Source organism: Colossoma macropomum, unplaced genomic scaffold, assembly GCF_904425465.1.
Source record: "Colossoma macropomum unplaced genomic scaffold, Colossoma_macropomum, whole genome shotgun sequence".
NCBI lineage: Eukaryota > Metazoa > Chordata > Actinopteri > Characiformes > Serrasalmidae > Colossoma > Colossoma macropomum.
In genome coordinates this window covers 21,015,612-21,027,979 of record NW_023494785.1, presented here as the reverse complement: position 1 = coordinate 21,027,979, position 12,368 = coordinate 21,015,612, and positions in this window count along the sequence as shown.

The following is a 12,368-nucleotide window of genomic DNA, read 5'->3' as shown; positions in this document are numbered from 1 at the left end:
AGGGGTGAGGGGTAGTGAGATTACATAAACAGTTCAACACCATGCCAGGCAAGCATCTTCCAACCCTCTTTGTGGACAACATGCACTGGCATAATAGTGCAATTCTGAGATGATCTTAATGAACTCTAATTAACTCATTACATTGTGAAAGTTCAGATGTTCTGCAAACTAATGTCGAGGTCCTCTCTTCGGTTGAAAAGCAGGATGATTTCTCAAAAGCATTACCTTTTAATACTCACCAGGTGCAGTGCATCTGAAATGTGAAGACTTGGGCACTAAAGTTAACAAATGGCAATGCATGGTCTAGGATCCTTGAGAACTGAAGGTTCATACACAGCATTATGTGCAACAGAGCTCAAGACAATCTATCAGAAAGGGATCCTTTGGCCCATTTAGTCCAGACCTCAAGAACAACTCACTATAAACTAACTGATCCAGATAGGAAATTGCTCTCGTGTGACTTCTTAAAAGCCAGTTGTGCTCCCATAAGTTTCAGTGAGGCAGCAATCTGGCTTAGAGATAAAAACCTGTGACTAAGACTAGGATTGCAACTATAGCTTCCTAACACATAAACATAAAACTTAGGTAACAATGTCAAAGTGCTGTCAAAAAAAATCTATGTCAAAAATGTTAACTTTACAGGAGAAGGCATAAACGTTAATGTAAAAGATTTAAAAGTCACTGTGGAGTATTTCTATTTGTCCATTCATCAAGCAATGTTTGTACAAAATAAAGATTAATCGAGCAAAGATTAATTAATCTTTGCAATGAAAAACAATCTATGTGACATTTTTGTAGAAATGTATAAAAGTATGGTATGGCCCTGTTTGATGCCCTGTATTTAAAATAAAGGGGTCAGTAAAGCATAAATAAAGTGCAGTTTGGCTTTTTAATGTAAAAAGTTGTACAAAATAAAATAGAAAAAAATGATAATCTCAAAAAGGGAGGGATAATTAATATATAGTTTTTGTTGGAGGGGCTCAATTGCTATGTTTGAATGACAGCAGAGATATGTTTGTGAACAAACAGTGTTCTATACAGAGATGTTTTCAAAAGTCATGTTGATGGTAGTCTATGAGATTGCAGCTGTAGCACAGCCCAGCACAACTCCGAGGCATTTAATGAAGGCTGATGCCAGAAACTCACAAGTCTAAAACAGTAATTAGACCAACAGAAAGAGAAGGTCCAAATCCTGTGGGGGATAATAGCAGGCAGTAGTCTTAAACTGTGGCTTAACTTCACCACTGTCCAGTGCCACAATCTTATTTCAATACATTTTGAAATGGTCTTGTTCTGTGAAACCCAATAAGAAATCAAAATGCATCATACCAAGAACTTAAACTTAAATTGTGTTTGTAGAAAGACACAATGATTTAAAACTCTGTAAATATACTTCCTTTAATGATTGCATAGCTAATCTCCTTGCTGAGAAATATGTATGAATTCTCGAGAAATTTTATGCACATATACCTTCACTGAGTAAATAATATTGATAGAATGGTTTAACACTGTTAGTCTCAAAGAAATAAAAGACAAATTGTCTGTCGGCCTCATTACAGCCACCCACATGACCCTGTTTTCAACCAGCCTGAGATCCTTGTGAGATGCCTAAGGCTGGTGACATGAGAATCTGTACACAACTTTGTCTAATGAATACCCTTGACATTGCCTGAAGAAGAAGTGCTGTTATATCTGCCTCTATATTCTGTTTTAATATTGCCTTTTCAGAGTACATTCAATACCATAAGAAAAAAGACAAAGCACATATAAATGTATGCTAAAGTATGGGTACCCCTGGTCAAATAACATATTTCATTGATTTTTTAAAATGAAAAGTAAATACAACCTCTGCAGTGAGCTATTGTAAAAAAATCTGACCCTCTATTTGATTAATCTTTTAAAAAATTATAATTGTACCATTTTCAGTTCTTTGGATGCCCTTCCAGCCATAAAGTCTCAGAACTTTGTGACTTGTTAGGCCTTAACTGATTAGGACTGGTCAGGCAGCTCAAGAATTGTCAGCTGATGACAAAAACAGAGTGTAAACAATTATCTGACTTTTCAAACCTTGTGCTAACACTCAACAACCACGGGCTCCTCTAAGCAGCAGGCTGAAGATCTGAAATTGATGCCAATTCATGCCTACAAAGCAGCTGGAGGCTGTAAAAAGAAATAAAAACGCTTCCAGCTTGTGATTTCCACTGTCTGAAATGTCATTAAGAAATGGCAGTGAAGGGGAACTGAAGAAGACTAGACCTGGAAGACCAAGAAAACACTAAGACTGAACTTTTCATATGCTGGCACCACCTGCGCAGCGTTGCTTGCACAAACATGATCTGCATGGAACAGACATCAGAAGCTAACCTGTGACCTCATCACAAAAGTCAACATCTGAAGTATGCACAACAACATCTAGACAAGCCAGAGGGAGTTTGGAGACAAATGCTGTTTGCAGAACAAAGAAGCAGCATTTGATTAAAATCTTGCCAACTGTTAAGTATGAGGGTGGATCTATTATGCTTTGGGGTTGTGTGGCAGACACTGGCACAAGAAAAACTGCATGGGTAGATGAAGGAACAGATTCCACTAAATATCAGCAAATTCTGGAAGCAAAAGTAACACAGTCAGTCAAGAAGCTGTAAAGAGTCTGGCTTTGACAACAGGACAATGATCCAAAACATATACCATGAAACTCCACTATGAACTACTTCAAGAAACACAAGCTGAAGGTTGTGGTCCTCAAAGTCTCCTGCCTTGAACATAATTGAAAATCTGTGGGTAGATCCTAAACATTCTGCGCATGCAAGACTGTCCCAGAATATCACAGAACTAGAAGCATTCTGCAAGGAAGAGTGGGTAAAAAAAATGAGAAGAATCCTAGCTGGCTACAAAAAGCATTTGCAAGCTGAGATATCTAATAAAAGACATGCTACTATGCACTGGGTATCCAAACTTTTGCACATACCACAGTTCTTATTTTTTTTCTCTATTGTTTAAGTTAATCAACTATAAAATAACTATGAACATGTACATTTTTAATATAGCACACACTCACTCACATCACTGCCAAGCTAAATAAAGGTCTTTTAGGTCTCTCTGTGTGGAAGAATAGAATGCTTAAACTCTACATGACATTTCTGTATAAGAATAAGCCATGATAGGATTCTCCATTGAGCAGAACCCTTTGGTCTCCATGGTGGCCAGCATCTTACATACCTCTGGTAACCCTTGAGGCAGTGTGTTACTGATGAATGTCCTACTGCTTTGTTGTTGATGGCAACATTTGTTTTGGTAATGAAAATTAAGCTCAGATGTTAAAGAGAGAAATAAATTTTGTTTTTTGCTATAAGAAGAAAAATCCAAGGTTTTTTCAGAACAATATGAAGTATTAAACCGAAGATCAACCAATGTAGGTAGGTTCACTAGATAACCCTTATACAAAGTAGCAATACGTCAAATAACAGAGACTACAATATTCAACAGAGAAGTAATACTTCAGTAATACTGTCACATTTGTCCATGTAAATGGTCATACTTTCTAAGCAGCCTGAGCTGACCTTTCTATGACACTATGTTGCATGCCACAGAAGGAGAGAAGACTCTGATTCACCCCCTGCCTTCATCTTTGCAATAGCTGGGAGTCACTCTGTCTCACCCCTCCACTCAGAAGGAAACCCTGTGGTTGCCGTGTAGTGTTCTGAACTGTAATTTGGTCGACACATAAACATGCTGGCTTGCCAACAGGAAACCAGTCTAAGCATGTTCAAAAATTTCCAGTTATTCATGGTCATCAAAAACAAAATAAATCCGTTCAAAGGAAGTAATTTTTTAACTCTGCTAGAACACTTCCCCTATTAAGAGCTAAACATCAGTGTGGACTTTAGCCTTACATCCAGTCCAGTGCCCCCATTTATCAGCCAAGCACTTCCAGGCTAGTTTGTTTGAAACATCCTCTCCTCTCGTCTTGGAGTGCAACTTCTAATTTGTTTATGAAGATAAAGGCCAAAAACCATTTAATATTCAGTATCTCATCTCCCTTACTTTGACAGTCAACTTGTCCTCAAGTACAGTCTACAAGAGAGCCAGGAACTTCTCCAAAACTGGCTAAAACATTGAACCCAAGAGGATAAGGGTAATACATCTTTGAATGACTACACAGTGGAGAAACCATGTGTTGCTGCCAGTGTTATCAAGGGGCATGTTGAGAACGTTTGAGGTGTATTTGTAAATGCCCATGTGTCCAGATGATTCAGTCCTGACTCTTACATCCCCATAGCTCAGTGACCACCCCCACAGGACCTGACCCTCCAGTCAGACGGCTCATCTCCCCTCACTGCTCAACCCTAACCTCCCTGCTTGGCTGAGCCACTTCCTGACTCCTCTATCTTCCCCAAGGATGTTGGGCCTCACAATATTCCCCTCTTTAAAAGCAAACAATATTTTTCCCAAGGTCCTACATATACTGTATAAATAAAGAGAAAAGCATGCCAGCTGTCTCCCTTTACATACTGAGCTGTTCCACATATGGAAGTTAAAGTGACAGACTTCTCTGTCTTAATTCTAGAATTTTTTTATTGAATGATTAAAGCAGATAAAGATGTATATTTGAGCCACATATAATAACCACATGTAAGGTTTTTGCAAATTCCCATATGGTTTTATGGCATGCGCCAGTCCCTCAGGCCCCACTTCCCTGCAGGCTCTCGCGGCTGTCATCAAGGCCCGGGGGACTAGCACATGCCATGGATTTCTTTTGACATTACAAATGCCATATGCAACCACTATTTCTTCAAATTCCTGAACATTTTTTATCATAACACATTGCTATCCTATGAGGAGTTTCATTCTAAGATGCTGTGTATTCTTTTTGTAACATTTTTAGATAGAACAGGTTTGCTGACAGCTGATGTATAATGCACTTTATCAAAAACACATTTTATTTCCCTAATAAAGGTGATTTAACATAATACAGTACTGATATTCCTTGTATGTATAAATCTCACTTCCAACAACATATATCATGAAAAAAAGCAAAAAACTGGCATTTTCTTATACTGTAAGACTGTACTAAAAACTGAAATATACATTTGCTTTCTGTACTTACAGGAAGGACACACTACAGCCTTTCTAAAGTGCTCCTTTAATTTGCTGCTGACATCTTTAATGTGTTGCATGCTGAGCAGCTAATGATAGAAAATCAATAATATATGACAAGGTTAATGAATTTCTCTAAATGAATTTTGCCCCAGAGAAAGCAATAAAGAGATCTTGATTCAAAACATCACTCTGCAAACAGGAACAAATATATGGCCTTACAGAGAGGATCCCTCAGGGTCTTCTAGACCTTCAGAGAAAGTCTAATGATTTTGGGAACTAAAAAACTCATGTCTGTAATTTCTAGTTCATTTTTTTTAATAGAAGTGTACTTTTTTCTGTTTTTCAACTCTGCAAGTTCTGTAGTAATGAGGCACTCCTAATGTAATGTATATTGTAAATTTAAAAGGGGTTAAAATCTTGAAAGCCCAGATAGAAAAGTGTTCATTCAATTTTTTTCCTTTGTGATACATGGCCAAGCTAGCTCTGTCATTTGTTAGGCCTTCAGGAGCTGGACAGAAGGCCTCACATGTTAGATTAACCAAATTAGGAAGTGATAAATGAATCAATCGATCATGTTTTGGGAAGAAAATATCACATCAGGACTTCTGGAAGTCCCAGGTACAAAACCCACTGCAAATCAGTGGCATATTTCAATCTGTCGTTAGAAATGTGAAAACAATGGGAACACTATGCCAGGGCTCTTTACTGAAAGAATCACTGTAAAACTGCAATGTACAAGATACAATTGAAGGTTGGTTTTGTTATAAAATGCACTATAGACCACTTTCAAGAATTGTTTTTTCCCCATGATATATGTTGTTGTGAGTGGGTTTTACACATACAAGAAACAACGTTTACACAAATGCGAAGGTGAATAAAAATCTCGTAGGTATGTAGGTGTGTAGCCCCCTTGCAGTACTTAATTAATACCATCTTAATACCACCATATGTTAATATCAGTTACAAGCTTTAATGCCTTCAAATGCCTGTGTTTAACCTAGAATGGCCAAAAAAATGTAATGTGCACCAGTTTAGTGCTGAAATTCTACTAGAAATTCCATTTCTAGTAGAAGTTTGCTTCATTATAGAGATGTTTTTATTCTGATTCTTTTTCTTTGAGTTTTCACATGTATGGCTGATCTGAAGGCCCAGCTCTAACAGTCACGGTTCACCACTGTGTTCTTAAAGAGACTGTCATAAAGCTGAACAAAAAAAGCAGCCTTTGATATAGAAAGGGTGTGCAGACATGTATAACAAAGTGGTGTACACTGTGGGGCAGCTACATGTTTCTAAGCCTATAATGGAAACATCTTTAAAATGTTATTTTTAGCCATTTGTCACTTTTAGAAACCTTTCTGTTGACAGACTGACTCCTTTAGGATTCTCTGCGCTAGTGAAAGCACTGAACCATTAGAGAATAATCAGTGATAAGAACTACTGCTACTTTTGGATTTAAGTGCTGCTTCTGACACTCCACAACGTAGAGTATTATTATTAGGTCTTGTCATATATGGTGCATTATAGGATGGGCTGCTGTGCAATTTTATCTGTCTTGTATATGAGGCAAGTGGTGAGAGCAGCGGCTGTAAGGTCTATGATTAAAGTAATAACAGGGACACAAGCCTGCTCATGACAGAGAGAGAGATAGCAGCAAAGAGAGCAGCTTTACTGCATCATTGCACTAGGTTAGACCTGCCCTTCCCCCTTGGGGGCCGAACAAGTTGAGACATAAAGCAGTGCACACGTACACACACACATACTCAGACACACACAGCTGTGAGCACCTGGAACACCTCTGTGTCAGGCTGTTGCACTGCCCTCGCTCATCACGCTGTCAGAGGCACTGCCGGCCTTGCCCCCTCCCTGCTGACTCAGACTTCATTAAAACAAACACACTGCTGGAACCATACCCTACCCCTCCAGATGTTACTCCCGGACCAGTCGATAATGTTGAGGTTAATGATCCTTGGGTCTCTCTCCTTAATTAAAACTTAAAGCAATGTCTCTGCTCAAGGCTCATTCATAATGCGAAGTCAGGAGACTAGCTGAAACAGTAACTGGTCCCTGAACAAAAGGTTAAAGCTGAACAGCATTTGTACATTATGTTCTGACACGAGACAAGAGATGTTCACATGCCACTTTATGCGAGTCCAAGGAGACAGAAGTCTCTTGTGTCTTTAGTAAAAAATGTTAGTCTTGCTGTTTGCTGAAGTCACTGCACTGTATGAAAGTAAACCCCTTAAAAAAACCTGTCAGGACCAACATGACCTCAATTAACAAGCTTTCCATTATTGAAAAGATTTCAGTTTGAAGGGCTGAACAGAAGTGCTTCATGCAGATAGTGCAGTTTTTAAATGAAAGAAGCAAAACAATGGTTGCTTCTGTACTTTGCATACCAACTATGCAAGCTAGCTAGCTAGCATAATCCTACTGATTTACTAGGTTTCTAAATGTGTTCTGTAACATACTGAAACCTCTGCTAGATATGATGACAATTTGATTACGTAGTGTGTCAACTAGCAAACTTCAATGCTAGAGAAATCAACAGAGACCAGCGCAACTGATCACTCTCAAAACCAGTATACGTTTTGTTTTGGATGCTCGTATACTGCTCAACCAGCATGACCAAGTTGGCTGACCGGCTAAACCAGCACCAGATCAGCACAAAACCAGCATAAACCAGCTTAGACTAGCATGGAATTTAGGCTGGTCTGTGCTGTTTTTTTTTCATCAGGGTCACTACACATGTGCTATCCCAACTACATGCTAGCCAGCCATTTCAAGTTGTTGAACTTGCAACATGCTTAGAATTGCCATTAAAGCATTCCGCATTGTAAAAAAAGCATTGAACAACAAAGCCATTAAAAAGAGTAGGACATCCAAGTTATTAGTTTCCCTTTCTTATGAACTTTATTGCAGCAACAGATGAAGCAATGAAGCTGCAACAGCAATCAGCCGAGCCAAGATGTGTGGTGAAGTTCACCAGATCAAGTCATTCTTCACAGAGGGCTACTGGGTAAGATTTGTGGGGGTTTTTATTTCATGTTTTTTAAAGAGAGAGGTGTTGCAAGTTGGCATTAAACCTTGAATGAATTAACCATGCAGAACTGTGCAATTGAGTTAATTGTAGGGATTCAGCAATTACTGTTGCTATAGATAAAACTCTATCATATGATTATCATTCTAAGGGAGTAGAATCCTCAGAATGGGTAGTTTCTCTTTTTTGTGCTATTGGCTGGCAGTACACCAGAGAAAGCATAATGCCCCAAACCATCTGTCCTCAACTTGCCTCCCTCTCGAACTTGCATGTAAAGACACCGCCACACTTATGTCTACACCACCATGAGTGCTTACTCATAAGCTCCCCTCCATCCAGACTATGGTTCCAAGCATGTGCTAACACGTTCACCGGTGCTGCAACTGTTGCAGGGTTTAAGAATTATCCAGAGCTAATGCGCTTTTGGAGACTTTTATGGAGAGGCGTTGACGTGTTTGAGTGTGGGAGGAGGACGTGTGCACTGTCTTCATCATGGAAAGGCAAAGGTATGTGTTTCTGTAAAAATAGCTAGGATAAATACACTGACATTCACCAAAGCATTGGTAATGCTTGGAAACATGTCACTGTGTAGAGACTATATTGTACTCCAGTAATACATTTGCATAAACTATTGGGAACATGAGTGATTTTGTGCTTCAGAAGTCTCAATAAAGTGGCTTTTCATGAACGAGCAACATGACAAAACAACAGAGCTTATAATTTCACTAGTAGTAAAATGTTACTTTAAAGGTGCAGCATTCTACAGAAATGTTTCTTCACACACCAAAACCTCACTGCTGGGCTGGTTTGTATACATTAGGGACGTACAGTATTTTGTGTTGTTGGAAAGGAACTGCATTCTGAAGCCAGTCTCAGCCATTCTTGTTCTTGTCAGGGTGAAATGCAAAAGTACAGCACTATAAAAAATACATCTGTGTGCTTGTGATCTACTTTTGCTGCCTAAGGTGGTTTATATCAAAGCCGAGAGATCTCAAACACATCATAATTTTTTTGTTGTCAAAAAAACATGTTGCTAACATGTTTGCCCTTTGTTTTGCTCATTGCTGGGTAACAGAAGCACATACTTTTAATCCCTTAAATGGCCAGGGCCCACTGGCGAGCCCAAAGTTTTTATTGCACACTTCTGTAACTTAAGAATAGCTCGACTAGTTTGCATGAAAGTCCCTGTAGTTACTGAATAATAAGCCTTAGTATGTAGTAAGCCTGGGATTTTAAGGGGTTAAATATTAAAGTGCCAAAAAAATCATTCTTTGTTGGAGTGATGCCATTAAAGAATTACTTTTAGTTCTCTAAAGATTCTTTCAGTGGATGGTTCTATTAAAAGACATTGACATGAATGATATGTACGAGTATGAAGAACCTTTGTAAAGTTTCAGCTTCATATCATCAAAATAAAAGTGGTCAGGACCCCCATGGACTCCCACACAGCAGACACTATTTGGGTGGTGGACCATTCTCAGCACTGCAGTAACACTGATGTTGTGGTGGTGTGTTAGTGTGTGTTGCGCTGGTCTGAGTGACTTCCTACTGTCTGAGGACTTGGTAGTTTTAAAGCAAAGTATTTGTAATGATCCATAATGTAAATGCATTATGGATCATTACAAATACTTTGCTTTAAATATCTAAAATATATTTTATTAATAAATCAAATGGAAGTGATGTGGCAAGTGAACTAGAAGGCTCTCATTCATGAGCTGCCACTCATCTGCGATCAAATGCACTGTTACCCTGAAATAAGATCCAGTGGTAATGGGTGTCCACGCAGCAGGTTACAGCCACCCTTCCCATTTTCTTTAGTGATCTTATAACTTAGGTATTTTCGAGACTGGACGCTGAATCTCGGCTCCAAAGTGTGCAGCATAGCGCGAAAGCCCTGGTTCTCAACGACCGAGAACAGACAGCAGACAGCAGGTCACACAGCACCGAGGTCTGGCCTCGCCAGTAACGAACGAAAAAACAGAGATTAAGACGAACATTTGGAGGACTTATTCGCATTTATAAGCAGCGCGGTTGGTTAAATCTGCAACGAGAGTTAAAAAAAAGTTGCGTAAATGAGCTCGCTTCTCTTTCGAATTTTCCCGTTCCACCTTAAATGGTGCAGCAGTTACATTCGGCGCCTAAGGCAGAATTTAAGGTGAAACGGGAAAATGAGAACGAGAAGCTGGCGAATGAGAAGCGACTTCAGCCTCGTAAAACAGCCGGATGCTGAGACATTTTACATGAAACTCTTCTAGTTTTGAAGAAAGGTTTTCTGGCGGAGATGGGAGGAAAGCGGCTATAGCTAAAGCTTAAAGCAGAGCAGAGTAAATCTGTGCTCTCGTTTATATTTTTAGCCCATATTACGACATTAACACATACTGGACATTAAATTTTGGCTCCCGAGGTGGTTTGACTTTGTTGAAAGGCAAAATGTCTCTTCGTAACATTTGTGTTGTGACTCCTGACCTAACCTGGCTTTTAATGCAGAGGGAGCCGGTCGGATTTCTCACTCATCCAGTTGTGTTTTTGTTATGTACCGTCACAGACTGCCCGGGCGCCGCACTTTACCCACTTCCAAGTTCCGCCTTTTGCGTTCCGTCAACATTACGTTATAAATTACATATTTAGAAAATCGATTTTTGACATTTGTGAATCGATTCAGAATCGTCCACGTCCGCATCGCGATGCATCTAAGAATCGAGTTTTTCCCGCACCCCTAATATATATATATATATATATATATATATATATATATATATATATATATATATATATTAAAAACTTTATTTTTCCTTCACATTGTATATGCACTTGAACCTGGTGGTTGTAGAGGGGAACTCCTTTTCTTCCAATTCTTCTACATTAACATTTTCCACAAGTTCGTTTGTTCTATGCTTGTATGCTCATGCACAGAGGAAAGAGGAATCATCTGAATGAGACCTTGCTGTTCACTACCTGTGCATTAGAAAAGTATCATCTCCTCAAATAGCTGTTTACACAGACATCCTGGATTTCACAAGCTTCAAGCATGGGCCAAGAACAGTCATTGGGATTTTTGGCACGCTGACAAATTGGTGGGATGAGAAGGTTCAGCACTCAGCTTCGGCCACCGGAGGACTGTGGACGGCTCATTAAACTCAATGGACTGCAACCAAAACGCACAAGCAATAAGTTCGCATGAACAAACGAGCCAGCGGAATTTGATCAGTCACGCTAGTCCATGCAGCCTCTTTCACTCCATGGAGGGATGGAGGGAGCCATAGGAACGGTCTCTCCTTACATGCCACATTCTTGCTGTGCAGCTGTTGCTTGTGTGCAGAGAAAAATGCAGGAGTGTGGTGTTTCTCAGCCGTCTCATGAGTCCTGTGGATGGTTCCATTCACACTCTTATCAGCTGTTACACATCAGTGACACAATATTCTACAGGTCTATGTCAACATCAGCCTAAGTATGGTAATGACTCTTTTTTAATTGGCTTATTTATCCAGGTGTCACTGCAGGACATTTCAATATGCATATTGTCACTCTAACATGAAAACCTTTTTTTCTTTTGTTTTCTTTTTTTTACACCATTTGCACTGAGTAGTGCAATCAACACCAGGGTGGATTTAATGCTATTGTTACTTTGTTATTTAGACTATTGATGTTAAATGTGAGGATATAACCTGTTATACATGCTAATAAATCAGTGTCCAAAACCACAGCTGGGCAGCTCCATCAGTGAAGCAGCTAAATTCTGATAGATCTGTGGTTTGTTGATGCTTTGATTTTATGTATCAAGCTGTCCAGTGATGCTACATTAGCGGCAGTTTGTGGCAGGTGGCTGGCTTCTTGTATCATGTGTGAGGAAGCACGTGATATCCTTCACAGTCCCATCAAGTAGCCTTATGTGATAGTGGGATGAGATGTGTTTAAAACCCCAGGCTTATTACATGCTCCAGCTTATTATTCAGTAACTACAGGGATTTCAATGCAAACTGATTGAGCTATTCTTAGGTTATAGAAGTGTGTAATAAAACTTTGGGCCCACCCGTGGGACCTGGCTATTTAAAGGGTTTAAGAAGTGTATCATAAAAGTTTAAGGGAACTTCAGGGGAACTTCTACATAATGTAAAGATTCTATACCATTTTTTTTTCTTAGAACCATACATCTAGGTCAAGAACCTTTTAGAAACTTTTATTTTTCCTTCACATTCTGTATGTACTGGTGGTCTACCAGGTGGAATTGGCCATG